This window comes from Talpa occidentalis, unplaced genomic scaffold (genome assembly GCF_014898055.3).
Source record: "Talpa occidentalis isolate TD23 unplaced genomic scaffold, MPIMG_talOcc4v2.1 talOcc4.556, whole genome shotgun sequence".
NCBI lineage: Eukaryota > Metazoa > Chordata > Mammalia > Eulipotyphla > Talpidae > Talpa > Talpa occidentalis.
This window is the reverse complement of record NW_023604924.1, coordinates 12,506-30,613: the sequence shown is the minus strand read 5'-3', so window position 1 is coordinate 30,613 and position 18,108 is coordinate 12,506. Positions and strand designations below refer to the sequence as shown.

Sequence of the window (18,108 nt, the reverse complement as noted above, 5' to 3'; positions counted from 1 at the left end):
AATAGGTCAGCTGTAGTGTGTCCAGCATATATGGGTTTTAGATGAAATTAGCATACTTACAAGATCTTGGCGAGAACTATATATATAATGTATATACAGACCCAACAAAATAAGAGTAGCCAAATAAGAGGGATTATTTATAGCATTTAATTCTGAATTTGATTCCAATCAAGCATGAACAATAAGCAAAAGAATCTGAAGTTAGATCTCTGGAATTGCAAGTGCTTTGGAGAACAAAAAAAAAAAAAAATACCCCATCTGATGGTTTAATGTTTTTCCTTTGCATGAATTCCAGGGAAAATATCACTTATGGTGATCTGTTATGTCTCTATCACTCTGGTCATTGTATTTTCAAGCTGGTGTTACTAAATGCATTAAAAACTGATAATTTCCTTTTTTAATGAGATATGCAACTATTTATTTACAATTATTTCTCTCTACTAGCCAAATCCTGATGTTTATGTTAATTCTAAATAATGTTCACAAGATCAGCTTTCTTCATTTACTGAAAAGTTAATTCAATAAACTCTGCTTTTCACTGAAGTCAGCCAGTCGCCACGTAATACCCAGTTCAGTTATTTTGAGATGCCAGTGAAATTTATTTTGCTATTCTTGTAGGTGTGCTTTATGAATTAGTTTTGATTTTGTCATCACTACAATATGACACTTTTTTTAGTGTAAGGATGTAAAATTTTAGTAAGTTAAAAAACACAAGTATGAAATTAACATTTGTGGTTTAGGCTTATAGAAATTCATGCATGGTGGCAGGTCAAACTACGTCTTAACAGTTATATCTTTCTTCTTAGTGAACAGAGATGGGCAGCTGTGGTAGGTTTGGAAATTCATGCTCAGATTTCCTCCAACTCTAAACTCTTCTCTGGATCTCAAGTCTACTTCTCAGCACCTCCAAATTCTTTGTGTCTTTCTTTGATGCATCCCTGCCTGGAACTTTGCCGGTAAGTTTGTTCGTTTTTTTTTTTTTTTTTATCTTACTTTCATAAGAAAATGTTAATATTTTTATTAACCTAGATAATGATTTCCTTGTTTTAATATCTTGGTGTAACTCTTAGGAAATTCTTTAGGGAATCTTGGGCAAAATGGAATGGACTAAATATTTTATAAAGAACTATTTATAAGGCTCTAAGTTTCAAGTCATCTGTTTATTCATGCATTTATCCATTTATTTCACAAATGTTTAGAATGTCTACTAAATACCAGACACTGTGCTGTGAACTAGAACATTAAGATGAACAATGATCCTTGCTTGGAGGAGTTTAAAGAGTAGTTGGAGAGATGTGTTTTATAAACAAATAATGTACTATGTGATTAGTCTGGTGAAGGTAATATGCAGAGGATGGTTTTGGAATCAGAGGAGGAACACCTAATTCAGTAAAAGGAGTACTGTGAGAAATTGGGTTGGAGGTTTGGCTCAGAGTTGTTAAGGAAGGTTGTTAGAAGAGGTAGTGTCAAGCCATCTGAGAAGCCCAGGTTGGAGCCAAGCAAATAAATAAATCAAGAGTCTGATAAAAGGAAGCAGCATATGTCACATGCTGTTACAATGTAAGGTCGATGATGATTGTGGTTATTAAAACTAAGAAATGATCAATAATGGAGAAAATTGTCAACCACAATGTGCATTAACTACACATTTCCACTTAAACTCAAGGAATGACTGGGTCCAGTGTACCCATCAGCAAAATTTTTAGCATGTGTTTTCATGTAGTTGGCTGAATTTTGAAGAAAAAGATGAAAGGAACACTGAATATTTGGGCTTAAAAAACAGCTAATAATGTATCCAGGAATACAGTGTCATCAGGGTTTCCTGCCATCCTTGTAGGGAATGTTATATATGACAGTAGGGAGGGGGTGAATTCCATACTCTCCGACATTTAAATACAGTGGAGGTTGGTTGAACTGAGCACTGGCAGACTTGCAGGGGCAGAAACAGGCATTGCCTCCCATGTGCCTGCTATATCTGGGGCCTTGGTAGTATTGGGTAGTATTTCTATCTTGGAACATTGTCCTTTCTTGTGGTTTTTGTCATAGAGGTCTCCCGTCTCTGCAAATGATTCTAAGGTCACCTTTGATTTGCTGTTGGGTCTCTCTTCCTTCCCACTCTCCCTGCTGTGGCTTTGAGTATCTGTCTATAGAAAGATTTTTTTTTTTTATTTGTTTGAAAAGAACCAGTTTTTCAGTTATAAATGTTTAAGTTCTTAATTGGCAGAGACTCATAGTAGAAATAATGTCTTATTCAGACAAGTGAAATGCAAAGTATTTATCAAAACCCTTCTCTTTTTTCTTCCTCGAGACCAAAACCTTTTTTTTTTTTTGCCAAACATGGTAGTTCATTTCCAACAGACTCGCCATAACCTCTGTGTTCTTTCTAGGTTTTTCCTAGTATCTAGCTATTCATTATTTCACATTTAGAAACATTCTATTAGCAGAAAGGTATGTTATCTCTAAATAGGCTCTTCGGTTATGGCTGAATGTGTTCAAATATTAGAGACAATTCAGAATAACCAAAATGCTAACATGCTTGGTACCACTTCCTGTCATGTGCCCGAGAAGGTACTTAGTGATAATATATCAGTAAAACAGTGAAGGCGTTTGGAACATTGGAGCATTGAGAGGACAGTACATTAATTAAATGACAGTCAAAGGCTAAGTTGGGATTTCTTTTTTCCTCTTCAGAGCATGTAACGCCTGTGGTTTGAATAACCCAATGGATTATTCTCTCAACAGAGCTAATCGCCTTCTTTTTATAGAAATATTTGTTGTAAGCTGACCACAGATCTCAGGCATACAGTAGGGGAGAAAGGAGGTGGATAGGGGAGGGAGAGGGGCCAAAACAGGGGAGGGAAGAGCATAAGAGACAGGGACTGGATCACTGGTGCTGTGGTGGTGGGAGAACCACGGGACTACACCTCAGGGGAGAAGTTACTGTCCCAAAATTAGCAATGTAATAAATCAATTCATTTAAAAAAGCTTTGTATTTATAAGACCTGTTTTTAGTATGTGAGCAAAATTATACCAAAAGAAGCCAATGAAGAGGCAGGCAGTTAAAGAGACATTCGATTAATATGGCAAGCTGAATATACACGTTTAACCTGTCTGCCACTCCACCCCCAAAACACCCCTAAAGGATGATGAAAGAATTAAAAAGATAAAAAGGAGACTTAGGGAGGAGGCCAGAGTGCACCAGAGATGGCTGGCAGAGGAGGGTCTGACCTGCAGAGCGGAGTTGACTCTAACCTAGCAAGAGACAACCCACAGCAAGGGGAGCTCGCGAGAAGCAGCCCCAGGGAGGGCCAGGCTGTTGGAGTATTGCCGAAGACTCCATGGGGTGGACATAGCGGATTTAACTCTGAATCTGAGCAGAGAGCAGCTAAACATTAGACCTGAGGTCTTCTCCCTGATCCTCCACAGCTGCCTACCCCACAACAGTCTCTCATCTTGGGAGAAATTCAGCAAGTGACACACTTCCTGGGGGACTGCAGCCGAGCAGAAGCTAAGGTGTCAATGTCTGCTCTCTGAACTCCAGGGCTGCCCCGCCTCTCCTCTGTCCTGTTTGAGGAACTGAAGTGACCTGATATGGCCCTCTCCTCTGCTCCCCCCCAAACGGGAATCTGCAGGAACTTGTTTGGAGATTATTTGTTCCTGAAGGAAAGAACTTCAGATATCAACATTTGGGGATCTCTCAGGAAAAAAGCTACCTCCCACCTGACTGTCCTGGACTGAGGATGTTTACACGGACCTGCAGTCAGCATCTTAATCCTCACTTTAAAATATAAATTGACAGCCAAAAATCACCAAACATTTGAGGAAATTCTCCAGCTTTATAGAGCCAAAAATAAAAAGAAAACTAAAACAAGAGGTAACAGATATTGCACAGGGTTAATACTTTTAAAAATGAATAGTTTTTATAAATATCCTTAGACGGTAGCTGCATCTTTGAAACGAGAACACGATATACCTTTAAAAATGATCACAAAAAATAAATAAAAATGATCACAACAAAAATGAATATTCAGAAATTAAAACCAATAAACAAGAAAAAAATCCAGAAGAATTAGAGGATAAAGTCAAGAATATCTTCCAGAAAGTATAACACATACACATACAGTGAATTGGACAGTTGAGGGAAAATAAGAGAATCCAAGATGTCTAACTCTGAGTTATAGGCGCTTGACAAGAGGAACTTACCGGCAGATACAACAGGTGAATTTCCCAGAAGTGAAGACGTGAGTCTCCCAATGAGAAGGGCCTGCCAGTACCCAGCACAAGGAATAAAAATAGTCTCCCAGGCAGGCATGTCATCATGAAGGGTGGGAAGCCAGGGCTGCAGAGACGATATGAGAACTCACAGGGAAGAAAAGAAAGGCCACAAGTAAAAGCATTGGATTTCTTAAAAGCAGCATGTACAGCTAGAGGAGAAGGAAACAGCGCCTTAGAAATCTTGGGGGAACATCATTTTAACCTGGAGTGCTGTACCCAGCTCTGTAAATCAAGTGTGGCAGTAGAATAATTATGTTTTCAGACAGGCACGTTCTGGAAAATCCACCTTCTGTCATCACAGGAAGCTACTAGATTCCTGACTATGAACACTGTCACAGGCTCAGAGGATCTGATGGGAGAGGAGGTTGATGACTCCAGAACAGAGGTTTCCAGAAAAAAGGAGGTGGGTGGAATAAGATATGGGTGTGGGTATGGGGGGGTGTGTGTGTACATGTGCACACACATGCTTGCACAAAGAGATTATTCGTATAAACTGGAGTTTTTAGAATAATAAGCAATAAGTCATAAAAAAATGAAGCAAGGGAGAAAGGGAGACCTATCAACTCCAGGAAAAACAAACCATGTAAGTAATCATAGTATACTTAACAGCTCAGCAGAGAAAAATATTTACATAACAAGAACAATAATAAACAGAAGTATCAACTACTAAATACCAACTACTTAACCAAAACAGTGATATAACTGGGATATTGGGAAGAAAATGAACTAAATTCTTATCTTCCAACATTGAAAATCCTGTTCTAATTGACAAAACAAGGAAAATTAAGAATATGCTTTGAGAGGGTCTCTTTTCAGGGCCTAAGTTAGCTGATTGGTTATAGATTCTGTTTGTTTTTATTTTTAAAGTAAAACAATGAAAGTATTAGAACTCTGGAGACAGATGATTATCTAAAAGAGTTTTTCAATAGTTTTAAAATGTGTATATAAAAATAACATTAAATACACATATTACCACTACTGACTTCTCGGCTTTTTATTGGTGATTTATTTATTTTTTTTTTGCAAGTCCAAAAGTGACAGAGCAGTCCCAACACCTCCCCCTGGCCTGTCACTCCCATCCACTGTTCTTAGAAATAAGTGTACCCACATCCTAGAGTTGTCCACACTCAAGCTCCAGCATGCGGAGTTCCCTGCTTCCTCTGCGGGTGGGGAACTGACCTCCACACCTGTTTTCCACTTGACTTTTTGCCCTTTAATGCTCCTGAGTTTATCATGGGGTTGCATTTAGGCCTATATTACTTTTGAATAGACAGAAAAATAGCGAGTGTGGGTCAGTTCTTCTGAGATAGAGTATGATAGAAAAAATATGGCAGAACATCTCTGTAGGGTAAAGAAAAATATCAGGCTTTCTGCCCTTCCGCCATCAGGATAGATGATGGATCCTTGTCCTGAATGCATGCCTGAGGGCGGGCACCCTGAGTAGTGGTGGTGGGCATAGGTAGATGGGATTCAGCTGAGCTAAGACTGTGCTTTTAAGGGCGGCGTCACGGGGGGGACGCGAGCAGCCCCAGCCAGCAGCAGCAGAACCCGAAAGAGAAGAAGAGAAGCAGCAGAATGAACGCTAGAGAGCCCAGATAGAGTGAAGACTTGCTGGGGGCTGGGAGGCCTGCCAGCCTCCCAGCCCCCCAGCCAGCACCCCTACCTGTCATATGCCTGGGAACCCCAAATAAAAAACCTGCAAAACTACTGAGGACTCTGACTCCTCCTTTACCCGATCTGCATGGGATCAGAAAACCTGCCTTGTGCCCATGTCCTGCCTTTACAATTGGCTAGTCGGCAGGATCCATGCAGACGGGTATTGGAGCCTCCGAAGACCTGGAGGGACTAAGGAGAACAGACTTTGCCTGTGACGACGCTGGAGGCACCATGGCGGTATAGAAGATGGATAAGTCCACGAGCTACAGGATGAGACCTGGCGTGAAGGAGACGCCCGAAAGGACCAGCCAACGACACCGGAAAGGACCAGCCAACGACACCGGAAAGGACCAGCCAACGACACCGGAAAGGACCAGCCAACGACACCGGAAAGGACCAGCCAATGACCCCTGGGCAGCAGGCCATTGCTGAAGCAGGGAGAGGCCAATGGACTGATAGACTGATAACTGATGATTTTGGACTGACAATCCCGCCAGAAGGCGGAGGACCTTAGCAGGGTTATGTTTATTTTTTGAGAATCTGGGGGTGGCCAGTGGGCCTAGATGGCCAAAAGCAGCCTGTGTATGCCCAGTGGCCAGGTGGAGGAGAAAAGCCAACTAAGGTGGCAAAAAGCTGGTACTGATGCTAAGTTGAGAAGCCCTAAAGCGGCTGTTAAGCAGCCTGGGTATGCTGAAGCCCTGTGAGTCTCGTAAAATCACCTGTGGGTGATGCCCTGCTCATTCTTGAGTGAGGGTGAGGAGCTGAGGAGCCCGTCCTTGGGGGACGGGTGGGGAATGTGGCTTGGGGTGGAGCCCAAGCCAAATGCAAGTTTGGATCCCCAACCCATGTGCTTGTGCAGTGGGTTGGCTTGAGAGCAGGGGTCTGTGAGTCGCATGGGGGCCATGAAGGCCGAGTGTTGGAGCGACTGCAGACAGAAACCCTGAGGGTTGGCGATTACCCCAACAGAATAAAATTGCCAATCCCAGAGCTAGTGCATCCTGGGGGTGGATGCTGTGTGTGCTTGTACCGAGACTACAGCCAGAGAAGGCCAGGAAGCCTGACAGCTCCTGTGTGATATAGTAGATGCCGTGAGTGATTCCCCTCCCTCGTATGAGCAGTGCCTTCGGCAGCAGATTTGGTGGCTCATCTGCTGGTACAATAATTGTCTTTTGCACTAGGTTGGTGCCCTGCCTGGACTTATTTGTGTTCTGTTGTATTTTGTTATATTGTATTTGTTATATTGTGATGTATTTGCTTTTGGGCCATGGCTGCATTGTTTGTTTAGAAATTGTATATGTATGTATAGACTGTATGGCAGAAAACCCTGAGGGGGTGGACTGTAGGGTAAAGAAAATATCAGGCTTTTCTGCCCTTCCGCCATCAGGATAGATGATGGATCCTTGTCCTGAATGCATGCCTGATGGCGGGCACCTGGAGTAGGGTGTGGCATAGGTAGATGGGATTCAGCTGAGCTAAGACTGTGCTTTTAAGGGCGGCGTCACGGGGGGGACGCGAGCAGCCCCAGCCAGCAGCAGCAGAACCCGAAAGAGAAGCCGAGAAGCAGCAGAATGAACGCTAGAGAGCCCAGATAGAGTGAAGACTTGCTGGGGGCTGGGAGGCCTGCCAGCCTCCCAGCCCCCCAGCCAGCACCCTACCTGTCATATGCCTGGTGAACCCCAAATAAAAAACCTGCAAAACTACTGAGGACTCTGACTCCTCCTTTACCCGATCTGCATGGGATCAGAAAAACCTGCCTTGTGCCCATGTCCTGCCTTTACAATCTCACCTTGTTACTTACATAAATTATCTCTTGGGAATGAACTGGGCCACTTCTGTAGCTCCATGTCCTAAAAGTAAGAACACTGTGTCGCTGGGACAGTCTGGCAGGTCTGCCTGTTTCCCAGGTTAGGGGAGGATTGTCACCTGGCAAATGGCCTAGTGCCTTGGCCAGCAGGTGATGGATTTTCCAGAGGTCCCTGGCACAGCACATTATTTTAAATTAGGAAGATATAAATCCAACAAGACAGCTCAGCGATCTGAAGGTGGTTGTTGCCAGGGAACAGGACTGGCGTGGGGGAGGGTAGCAAGGACAACCACTTCTCCATCAGTCATTTCCAAATACCTGCCTATAATACATTGTTAACAATTAAAAGTTAGGCTTCAAGGAGTGCACCAGAGAGGAGAGGAAATGATTGATAGACCAAGTGCCCAAGACCAAAGGAGGTGTCCCCAGAGCACAGGGGGAAGTGCCACTCAGCAACTGTCATCTTAAGAAGGTGGACCCCTCCCCCAGGTTCAGGCAGCATCTTAGGCAGAAACTGAAGACGCTTCCGCCTGCAAACACTTTTCTTCTATCTCACTCACCTCTGTGCTGGTCCTTGCTGCCTATGTCTTATCGCTGCTTTCTGGGACTGTGGGTGATGCACACTTAGTTTTTCTGTGCCTCCAACCATTTCTGTTTCTCCTTAGGTCTTGAAAGATGGCATAGAATGCTAGGTTGACAGTTCTTTCCCCTGAGCATTCAGAAGACATGATTCCATTGTCCCAGGTTTCAGTTACTGCTGACGAGATGGCTGCCTCCTGTGTAGGGACTCTGGTTTTTCCTCCGCTGGCTTCGGCCGGGGTATGGCCACGTGTTGACTTGTTTTTGTTTATCCTGCTTGGTGTTCAGTGTGGTTTTTCCACCTGAGGACTCAACCCTTGTTATGGAGGATCTCTGATGGATGCCGTCCTGGCGGCCTCTGCCAGTGCCTGCCGGCTTTATGGAACCAACAGTTTCTACATTAGTTTCTCTCACAGCTTGGATAGTGCCAGCATCCAAGCCCCATACCTACACCGGTTCAAGGCCAAGGGCTCTGATTTCTCCAGACTCCTCTCAGCCTTGAACTGTGGTGGGTAGTCTTCGGCTCAGCTTCTCCAGTTGGAGGCTGAAGATCGTCTGACAGGACCAGCAGCTTTTGGCTCTGAACTCCCCACCCCAGAGGGCCCACAGCCTTGACTTCTATTCCTGAAGTGTTTTAAATTGCCAACATCTGGTCTCTTCAGCCCAGTTAACAGTGATAGTGAAGCAACTAACACAGAGCACTTGGCAGGCCCTGTCCTAGGTGCTGTGTGTTAGCTTGTTTCCACTTCATAACTCAATACAGCAGTTGCTCTCAGTGTCACCACTGGAAAGTAGATGGAGAAACCAAGGTTCAAATCCAGCAGTCAGGCTTCCAAGTCCATACACTTAACTGCTTGACCATTCCACCTCTTGCAGTTACCCCTGGGTGCTACATAGTTTTAAACTCCCTCTGCTGTGGGGCCCCAGGAGATTCCCTGTCTTGCTTTTAAGCTTAGCTCTCTGTATATGTTTATAAATTTATTTGTGTATGTATGAATTTCTACGGGTATAGATATTATATTCATTCTTCCCCATCTTCACCTCCCTGGCCTTTCCCGTCCCACCGTGATCACACACTCACCAACCTCATCACTTGGGCAGCAGGGGTCACAATCCACCACCCTGTTCTGATTAGGGACCTTCTGTATGAATGTTTCTTAGGACCACAGGCATTTCATCTGCTTATTTTACCTGTTGTTTTCAAGTTATACGGAATCCTATCGTAAATCTTCAGACTGAAAAGGTCACTCGGTCTATTTTCCTGCTTATAGGCAGGATTACAGCTAAACTAAGGGCAACATTCTTTATTTTTATTAGCAGGGATTGAGCTCCACTCATAACTTTGACCAAGTAAAACTTGTTACCCCGTACAGAATCTTCCTTGATGTGTTAAATAATTATTTGTCAGCTGAATTAGAGAGAATCCTGGATTATTTGCTTCAAGTTAGTTATTTTCTATTTATCAATATCATTCCATTTTCCCTACTGGTAATACTTTATATATGGATGTGAAATGGGAAGAAAAATAGGAAAGACAATATATTTGTTTGATAAAATGTCAGGGGGTTTACAAGTCTCTCTGTTTTGTAATTTACTAATGTTTCCAGTAATAGTAAAACTAAGCATGTTCTAAATTTGCAATGTATGTATGTTCAAATCCTTTAGCTCACGAATGTGCAGAGTGGGTGCTCATGTGCGCGCGCACACACACACACACACACACACACACACACACTCTTTGTTATTTGAAATGCTCACCCCTCCCACAGCCCACATCTACAAAAGAGAGCAACAGGAATATGTTGTTGCTTGTGCTCAGCTGTGGCTGGGAGATGACGTCTCCTGATAATCAGACTGTGCCACAATTAGATTAATTAGAAACCACTGACTCTGCTCTCGCTTTGCTTGTTTGAAAGCTCTTATCTCCACATAGTGCAGACACCCCCCCTCACCACCCCCGTCGTCGTGAATGCCTCATCTCTTGTTTTCAGGACTTTAGGCGGAAGGGCTGTAAAAGCTGCTTTCCACACATGTATGCAAGATTAACTCCTCTCTTCTCAGGAATGGCCTGTTTAAAACAGTGTGTGGTGCTCCCCAGATCAAAGCCCTGGCAGCTATGGGATGAAAAGTGGAACATTGTCTATAACGTTTGACAAAACTTCCTTTTATTCACAAGAGTGGACACATGCACCTTGAACAGTTAACTGTCCGTGGGCACCGGCCTCCGAGCAGTTGAAAATCCTCCTGGAACCCCACTGTCTGCACTGACTGGAAGCTCCCTTAAGTCATCTGTCAACTCCTCGAGTGGGTGTGTATCTGCCTAGAGGTGGACCCATGCTGTTCAAGGGGAGCTGTGTACCTCTCAGGAAAATGAGGGAGACGTAGGATGGGAGCAAATCTGATGTGATGCCTGCTCTTGGAATTAACAAGCAGTGCAGATAGCGTGCTTCTGCTGGATGCCTTCAACATGTGTGTGCAGGTGGCAGCGGAGGGAACATGATCCTGAAAGAGATGATAATGTGAATACCTTTGTAAAGGACTATGATTAATTTATTATTAATTTATTCTGTCACTCTTGTGACATCTATTTACGAGGTAATCTACAGTATACTGGTTCTCTGAACAGAGCAGATGTTAGTGAAAACTTTTAATTTGAAGAACCTAACAGGTTAGAAATACTTGACTAATTCTAGAGAACATCAGGTTAAAATGTTTTCCTGACCCTTTATTTTAAGTGTTTTAAAAGAAAGTTGTTTTTAACTCTCATCTTCTGAACGAAATAGAAATTCGTGAAAATGGCATTAGTGTAAAGTGTTTCAATGCATAGATTTATAATCAGATCTATATTTACCTCTGTCCATTCAGTTGGATGATGTTTAGTTATTTGACTAAGAAGACAAAATGTGACAGTGTTCTATTAATTTTTTTCCATTTCAATGACTTACTTTAATGTAATCTGTAAAACTTATAATTACATTGTGTTCTCAGACTTTATAATCTTTCCACTCACTGTCCAAGTCCTATTTATATGCTGTCGCGTTCCTTGATTCCATTGTAGAGTGGGGTGCTCTAAGGAGCACTTTGCCCCCTAACCCCGGGGAGCATGTATGTTAATACATTTAATAAATATTTCCCTGTGTAATTACATGCATTCAACGTATATGTACATAAGGAGTCTATGTGAAAGCATTTTCTGGGTGTGTTTTGATATTATTTAACATCTTTATGGAAATCTTTCTAAAATGCTTTTCCTGCTTTTATACAGGGTATGTTGAAAAGAAGCTAACCTTTTGTTGATTACTCAAGGTTATGAGCAAAGTCAGTTATTGCTCAGCATTGTGATATATTAGTGCCTTCAAGGGCTATTGAGCTGTGGACAACTATCTGAACCTACCATAAACTGCTAAAGATAGCCATTCTTTTTAAGTTTTATATTGTAATCTTTTTCCTGCTATTATAGTTACTTACCCCTTGCTTCCTTTTATAATATACTATCAGTCTATTTGACTTTAGGGTCCCCTTCTTGCTCATTTTCCACTTTTCAGTTATTATTTCTGATCTGCTCTAGTCCAGAAAGCCTGGTTATCGCATTTGTTATTGTAAATAAAAACAAGGCTCAAGGTAGAGGCCTGGCCTACAAAGTAAAATACATGCATTGCATGAAAGCTGGCTAGCTTCTTCAGGTTATAAGCCACATAAGGGTAGAGTGCGAAGAGATCCTGGATATCCCTGCCTTCAGTTCACAGGTGAAAAACTGCTGTTGTCACTTCCCACAGTCATGCATTTCAACTGTGTCCCACTCACACTGGGACTCTGTTTTCTCAGTCCCAGTTTAGTGCCCAAGTCCCAACTCAGTCTTCACTGTAGTTGGACTCGCTGGAATTTATGTACATGCAGTCACTTTGCAGGTATGTGCATGTATATATGTCTCAAACACGAAGGCACTACAAATGTGTATTAATGTGATTATAGATGTACGCCCTCGCACTTGTACACACAGACCTTGACTCTGCAGCACTGATGAGCAGCGCTCACTGTTACAGAGTCCACTCTGAGAGATCTCAACCTGGGAGAGAGACTAGAGAAAAGAGTGCAGGTGATTCAGAAAAAGAAAGGAGGGAAAGGAGTTCTAATTAGCCACCAGTTCAGTGCCCCTGGGACCTAGGTTTCTCCAGACCCACCTTTAAGAGAGTGGGCCTGCCCTGTGGGCTGCTCAGTGTACTGTCACCGTGCAAATAGTCATCTTCATGGAAAATTCTTTTAGGATCTTGTTTGCTTCATTCTGGGAAATTTTCTCTCCACATTTCTTCCAGCTCGCCAATTCTCTCTTCATTGTGTCTACTCTATTTTTTAACATAGCCAAAATTTATTTCCCTGAGAATACCTTTTATTTATAGAAATTTATTTATAGAAATTTTATTTATAGAAATTTATTTATAGAAATAATTTATAGAAATTATTTATTTATAAATACCTTTTATTTATAGAAATTATAGAAATTTGACTCTTTTAACTCTCCCCTGTCTTTTAAAATATATATTGTTCTTTTTTATGTATTCAAATTCTTTAATAATTATAAATCTATTTTATAGTCTGGTCATCAGCTGTACTATCTGAAGTTCTCAGGTGATCTTGATCTGCTTTTTGTATGTCTGCTGATTCTGACTTACTTGTGGAGTTTGTAATTTTGGATTATGAGGTCATTTTTGCCAGGGTTTTGTTAGTGAGAATCTTGTGGCAAGGTTAATAGCCAGTCTCTCCAAAGCGCTTTGCAGACTTTTACCAGAACCTCCGAGTCTAAGCAGTGCCGTTTTTCATGTTTACCTCTTGGTTTGAGGTTCCTGGGCCACAGAGTTAGTACATTTGAATCCCAAGCCCGCCTGAGAGCAGATGTGTGACAATTCTGAGGACAGACTTTTTAGTTTTGTTTTAATCTGAAGTCTGAACTGAGACTTTCCTGAAGCTGAAGCCGTGTAGGAAGGAGGGCCATGTAGCTGGGGCTTCAGCCAACGCTGTGAGCAGTGACTCAGCTGTGGAGGCAGGGCAGAGAGGCATCAACCCTCTGGCTTCCTTCCTCTGCCGCAGACCCTGCCTTCAGGTGTTTGTGTGCATTGCAGTGTTCACTCTGGTGAGGTCGAGCTCTCTGTACAGCTCCCAACTCATCTTACCTGTGCTCCTGTCACAGACACAGAGCTGGTGTTTGACCCTTCCTCCCCTGGTTTTGCAAGCACCTGCACTCTCACCCATTGCCTTTAAAGGTTATCACTCTCTCAAAAAATTTCATCTTTCTTGTTATTAACCTCAGTATACGTAACCTCACCCACCACCAAAGTTCTAATGCCATTTCCACTCCCAAACTACCCCTTCTTCCCTTTTCTCCCACCCCCTCCCTTCTCCTTCCCCTCTGGTAAGCACCATATATTTTACCCAAAAATTTCAGCCTTAGCAAATCAATCCCTTCACGTGTATGTGGAAAGGACGCCATCTTGTTCTCTCCAAGGAACAACAAAAAGCAATACAATAGAATTAGAGCCACTGACTCTGGTGGGAAGTTGAAGAGGAAGTGGAGCGTCTGGTTTCCCCTCCCTCCCAGCCTTGGAGAACCTGAGGGACCCCATCCGCTATCTCCTGGTGTGACTGTCCTGGGCCTCAGAGCATCTCTGGCCCAGAGGAGAATGGAGAGAATGTCTCCAGGTAGCACATTCATCTCCTTGGGGATTCGTCCCTTCACTATTGTGTTTGAAACAAACTTCTCTCCCTTTCCCACATCCCCTTCTGCTGATTTGTTTGCCCCTCAAAATCTGCCCTTGGATGAGTGATTGAAGACAGTAACAGGAAGATGCATTAAAGGAGATTGTGCTATACTTAGAACTCGTAACTGTGTAAAATGAGTTTGCACAACACTACTACACAAAAAAGTCTGTAATACTAGAAAATGAGGTGGGAATGTGTGGAAAGTAAAATATAAACCCATTACCAAAGATGCCCAGGAGTATGAGAGCTTAGGGGTCTTTGTTGATATAAATATGTATTCGTTTTAAAAATTACCTAACAGTATTCTGTGACACTATTTTTGTCTCTGACATTCAGGCAGCTCATACAAGCTTTGTTCTGGTGATTTATACTGGAAGCCTATAATAAAAATGCAACCTGAAATCATACAGCTGGGCACCATTCATTTTTCTTACATGGACAGTTCCAGAACTTAAAAAATGGCAGCAGACCTGAAAAAAGCTCTTTCCTCACAGGAAACGCATGCCTGGCTACAGCAGCTGACCCTCTCAGATTTTTTTTTTTTTTTTGCTTTATGGAATATTGGTGATGCTATGTGGGCTTATAGATTTTGTTTTATGTGTAGTAGAAAAGTGTTTCCAGAAAGATATTGTGCGGTTTTAGGGAGTCAATAAAAATAATAACCCCTTCTCTTCTTGAGTCAGAACCAATTGAGGATCAGCATAGAAATCAGGCAGATGAAGATGAACATACTACTTTCTTGCCAATAATAGCTTGACTGGAAAGTGCAACTTGATATATATCCTATATATATGGCTTTTAGTACTTTCTGCCTAAGTTGAACTCACCTCCCTAAAACATTTCGCCTTCCACAGGCAGAAAACTTATGTGGTCAGATTAGACCAGAGCATGGCGTCTCTGTGGGCATGCCACTCAGAAAGAGTTCATCCTGGCTCTGTTGTGAATTTTTTGTACAAGAAGCCATGCTCAGCCAGAAGGGACCAGCCCACAAGAACCATTTTCCCATTTCTCCAAGCCATTGGTCAGGAAAGTCAGTCCTTTTTTGGGGGATGAATGTATGAAGTAGATAACAAAATTCTGCCTCTTGGCAACATGGGGCCAGGAAACATGGAAGGTGCCCAGTTCTGCCCTTGAAAGCTTCGGCCAGTTTTCCTTTCAGGAATAAGAGTGAGATGTTCCTTGGGCAGATTCTGTGGAAATTTCTCTCCACCCCACAAGTGTATACACGTGTCATCTGAGGCCACTATTACTTGGTCATTTTAGTATGTACTTTCTGCTTCACATTAAGTGTAGGGAGGAATTGGCTATTCTCTACTCTGCAGCATCTTGGGGAAGTTTTTCTTTAGCTCTTATTTAAATCTTGGCAAATTTCGGAAGTCATTTTGCCATTGGCATCCCAGACTTGACAGGCGTAGGCTTGGTGATATTGGCATAGTTAGTGTAGTCAGGCTGGGCGCCTCCAAAGAACATTCTGCTCCTCATGGCAGAGTTTCGCTCATGAGCCATTGTGTTCCCTGACCTTCCACCTCTGGTTGTAGTCTTAGAATAAGAACTACAGCCAAGGCAGGGAGAATAAGAGAGACACCAAAATTATTAGTGTGCCTAGTTTTCCAAATTTTGATGCGTGATGCATTTTCACAATATAAAAGCAAGAAGTGTAATCAATCAAGGGTCTTTGTCATGCCCTACAGCTTTCTTAGGAGATGCAGGCTGGCAGTAATATATGATTGTCAATTGTGCCTTGAATTTGCAGTGATATTTGCCAACTCGTAGGCCACCCCAGTAAGCAGGGTCAGGGGGTTTAACCCCAATTGATAGAAAGACCTGAGAGCCTTATTTGGCTTGCCCAAGGACACAGGGAGGTCAGGAACCTAGTTAAAAATAGAAGTGAGAATTGCCTGGTTCCCATTCTTAGCCTCAAGCACCAAAGTGTTCCTGTCTACATTATCTGCTAATTGTTCTTTCCCAACAAAACATAACAGAATTTTTCCTTATAGCTGGTTATAAACATTTAAGATGCCTACAGTCTCTCATAACCTTTACTTAACACAACTAGCTGGTTAGCTAGCTTATTTCTTGTTCTCTTCCATTTTTATATCTATGTAGAAAACTTAACATGTAAGAAACACTTCATAAACTTTCAAGTGGCATGTAAATGTTATTTGGTATTATTATGGTACTCATTCTTTTAACTTTGCACCTTTAAAATACGGATATTTCTATTTCCTATTAGCCAGTGGGGGGTGGGAGGTGGAAAGCTCTGTAACAGTCATCTGAAATAACCGAAGCCGCCGCATATGCCCACAGCGTGAGTGCCTATTGTTCTGATGTTATAGATGTCTTTCAGAGAAGCACAGATTGAGAAATTGCAGATGTATTTACACAGTCCAGGTAATAGAATGGAAGCTTCAAAAGAAAATTAGGTAGACATGCAACTTTGGGGGAAGCAAAGAGCATTGTCAACTAGAAAATATATAATTGGTGAAAATTATTTTCCTATTAGGTGAAAGAACAAATCTTCTTTCATATTCTTGATTACATATATGTTGTCTGTACGTGGGACTAACATGCTTTATGTGTTGACAGCGCCGAATTCCTGTGAACAAATTTTGCACATGCTGCTAAGAAAGTTGCACCTAACTTCGTTACCTATGCAGAGGCCTTAATAGATCCCATCACTAAATGATGGCATAGGAAAGCTTCAGACAGATATGGTATCTGGAATGTTTTCTACAGCAGATTTTTGGCAACAGTGAATGGAAGCTTAATTAGCCCGGGTTTAAATAACTCCTGCCTCCTCCAGGCTCCCCAGGTAACATCTCACCATCCTCTCCGGTAGAATGAGCTACAGTCTTGCATTGCTTAGCTGTGGGGGTGTGTGCCAAGGCAGGTGATTTCTTTGTTGTGCACATGTCAGAGAGTGTGATTACACAGAGCTGGCGGGGAACAGCCCTCCACCATGCTACACACCCCAGTTCCAGGTACAGCCAGTGGGAACCACTGTCACTGTGTACTCAGTCTGTTGACCGAGGCATCATTAAGTGACACGTGACTGTACTTCTTTCTCCACCCCACCCCCTAACTTTTTATTAAAAACAACTTCAGACCTGTAGCGAGGTAGAAGGACTATTACAGTGAACATCCATGCTGCGCCGGTGTTGTTTTTTTTCCCTTTAGATTAAGCCTCTGAGAGTAAGTTGAACACATTGTGGCACTTCATCTCTAAATAGTTCAGCATCTAGCTCCTGAGAACAACACATGTTCTTGTCTGATCACTATATATAATTCTCACTCCCAACAGAACGAGCTTTAGTATGATATCATCATCGAAGACACAGTGCATTCGCACATTTCACGGTTGTCTGGTATCATCCTTTATTTTCTTTTCCCCAATCCAGGATCTGATTAAAGATCACTTGCTGCATTTAGTTATCATTTCTTGTTTTCTTTCCTTTTCTTTTCTTCCCCACTTTCCCTGCTACACACCAGTTCAGTCCAGCTATATTATCTACTTTTAAAGCAAACATAATGAAGGAAATAGAGATTTTGCCCCTTGAAAGTTTGGCCTTCTTTCTCCTTTTAGCCTCCATGATTTCACAACTTGCCATGAAACCCCAACAACATGTTGTATCCCAACTGAAGGAATAAAATTAAAGATAGTTTTCTCTACCCCGAAGTCCATGACTTGATAGATTCTTGTAAAGGCTTACTGCTCAGGACTTTCCTGGGACAGATGCTTGTGACAGGAACACTTGATCGAATGGCACATGTCTCTGTGAATTTGCTTTTGATATTCTCAGGCTTTGTTCCAGCAGTTCTATATCCATGTCAATAGTGAATGCTTACCTGGCATTTCTTAGGGTTCTCTTCATTCAAACCAGTTGTTTTGTTTCTCAAAACAACTCAAATCACTCAACTTAATCCTTTATGTAAATATGGAAGTAGATCTCATCCTGGATCATTAGAGCTTCTCACTCATGAAAATAATGTTTCTTGTCTCTATCATTGATTACTCTTGAGATTTCAGTGATATGAAATAG

The 18,108-nt window shown here is 42.3% G+C and overlaps 1 pseudogene; it reads left to right on the top strand.

Annotated features, from left to right (window-relative positions):
* The first annotated feature begins 768 nt into the window (after positions 1–768).
* The window catches only part of LOC119260129 (glutamyl-tRNA(Gln) amidotransferase subunit B, mitochondrial-like), a 29,025-nt pseudogene continuing 11,685 nt past the window's right edge, over positions 769–18,108 (top strand).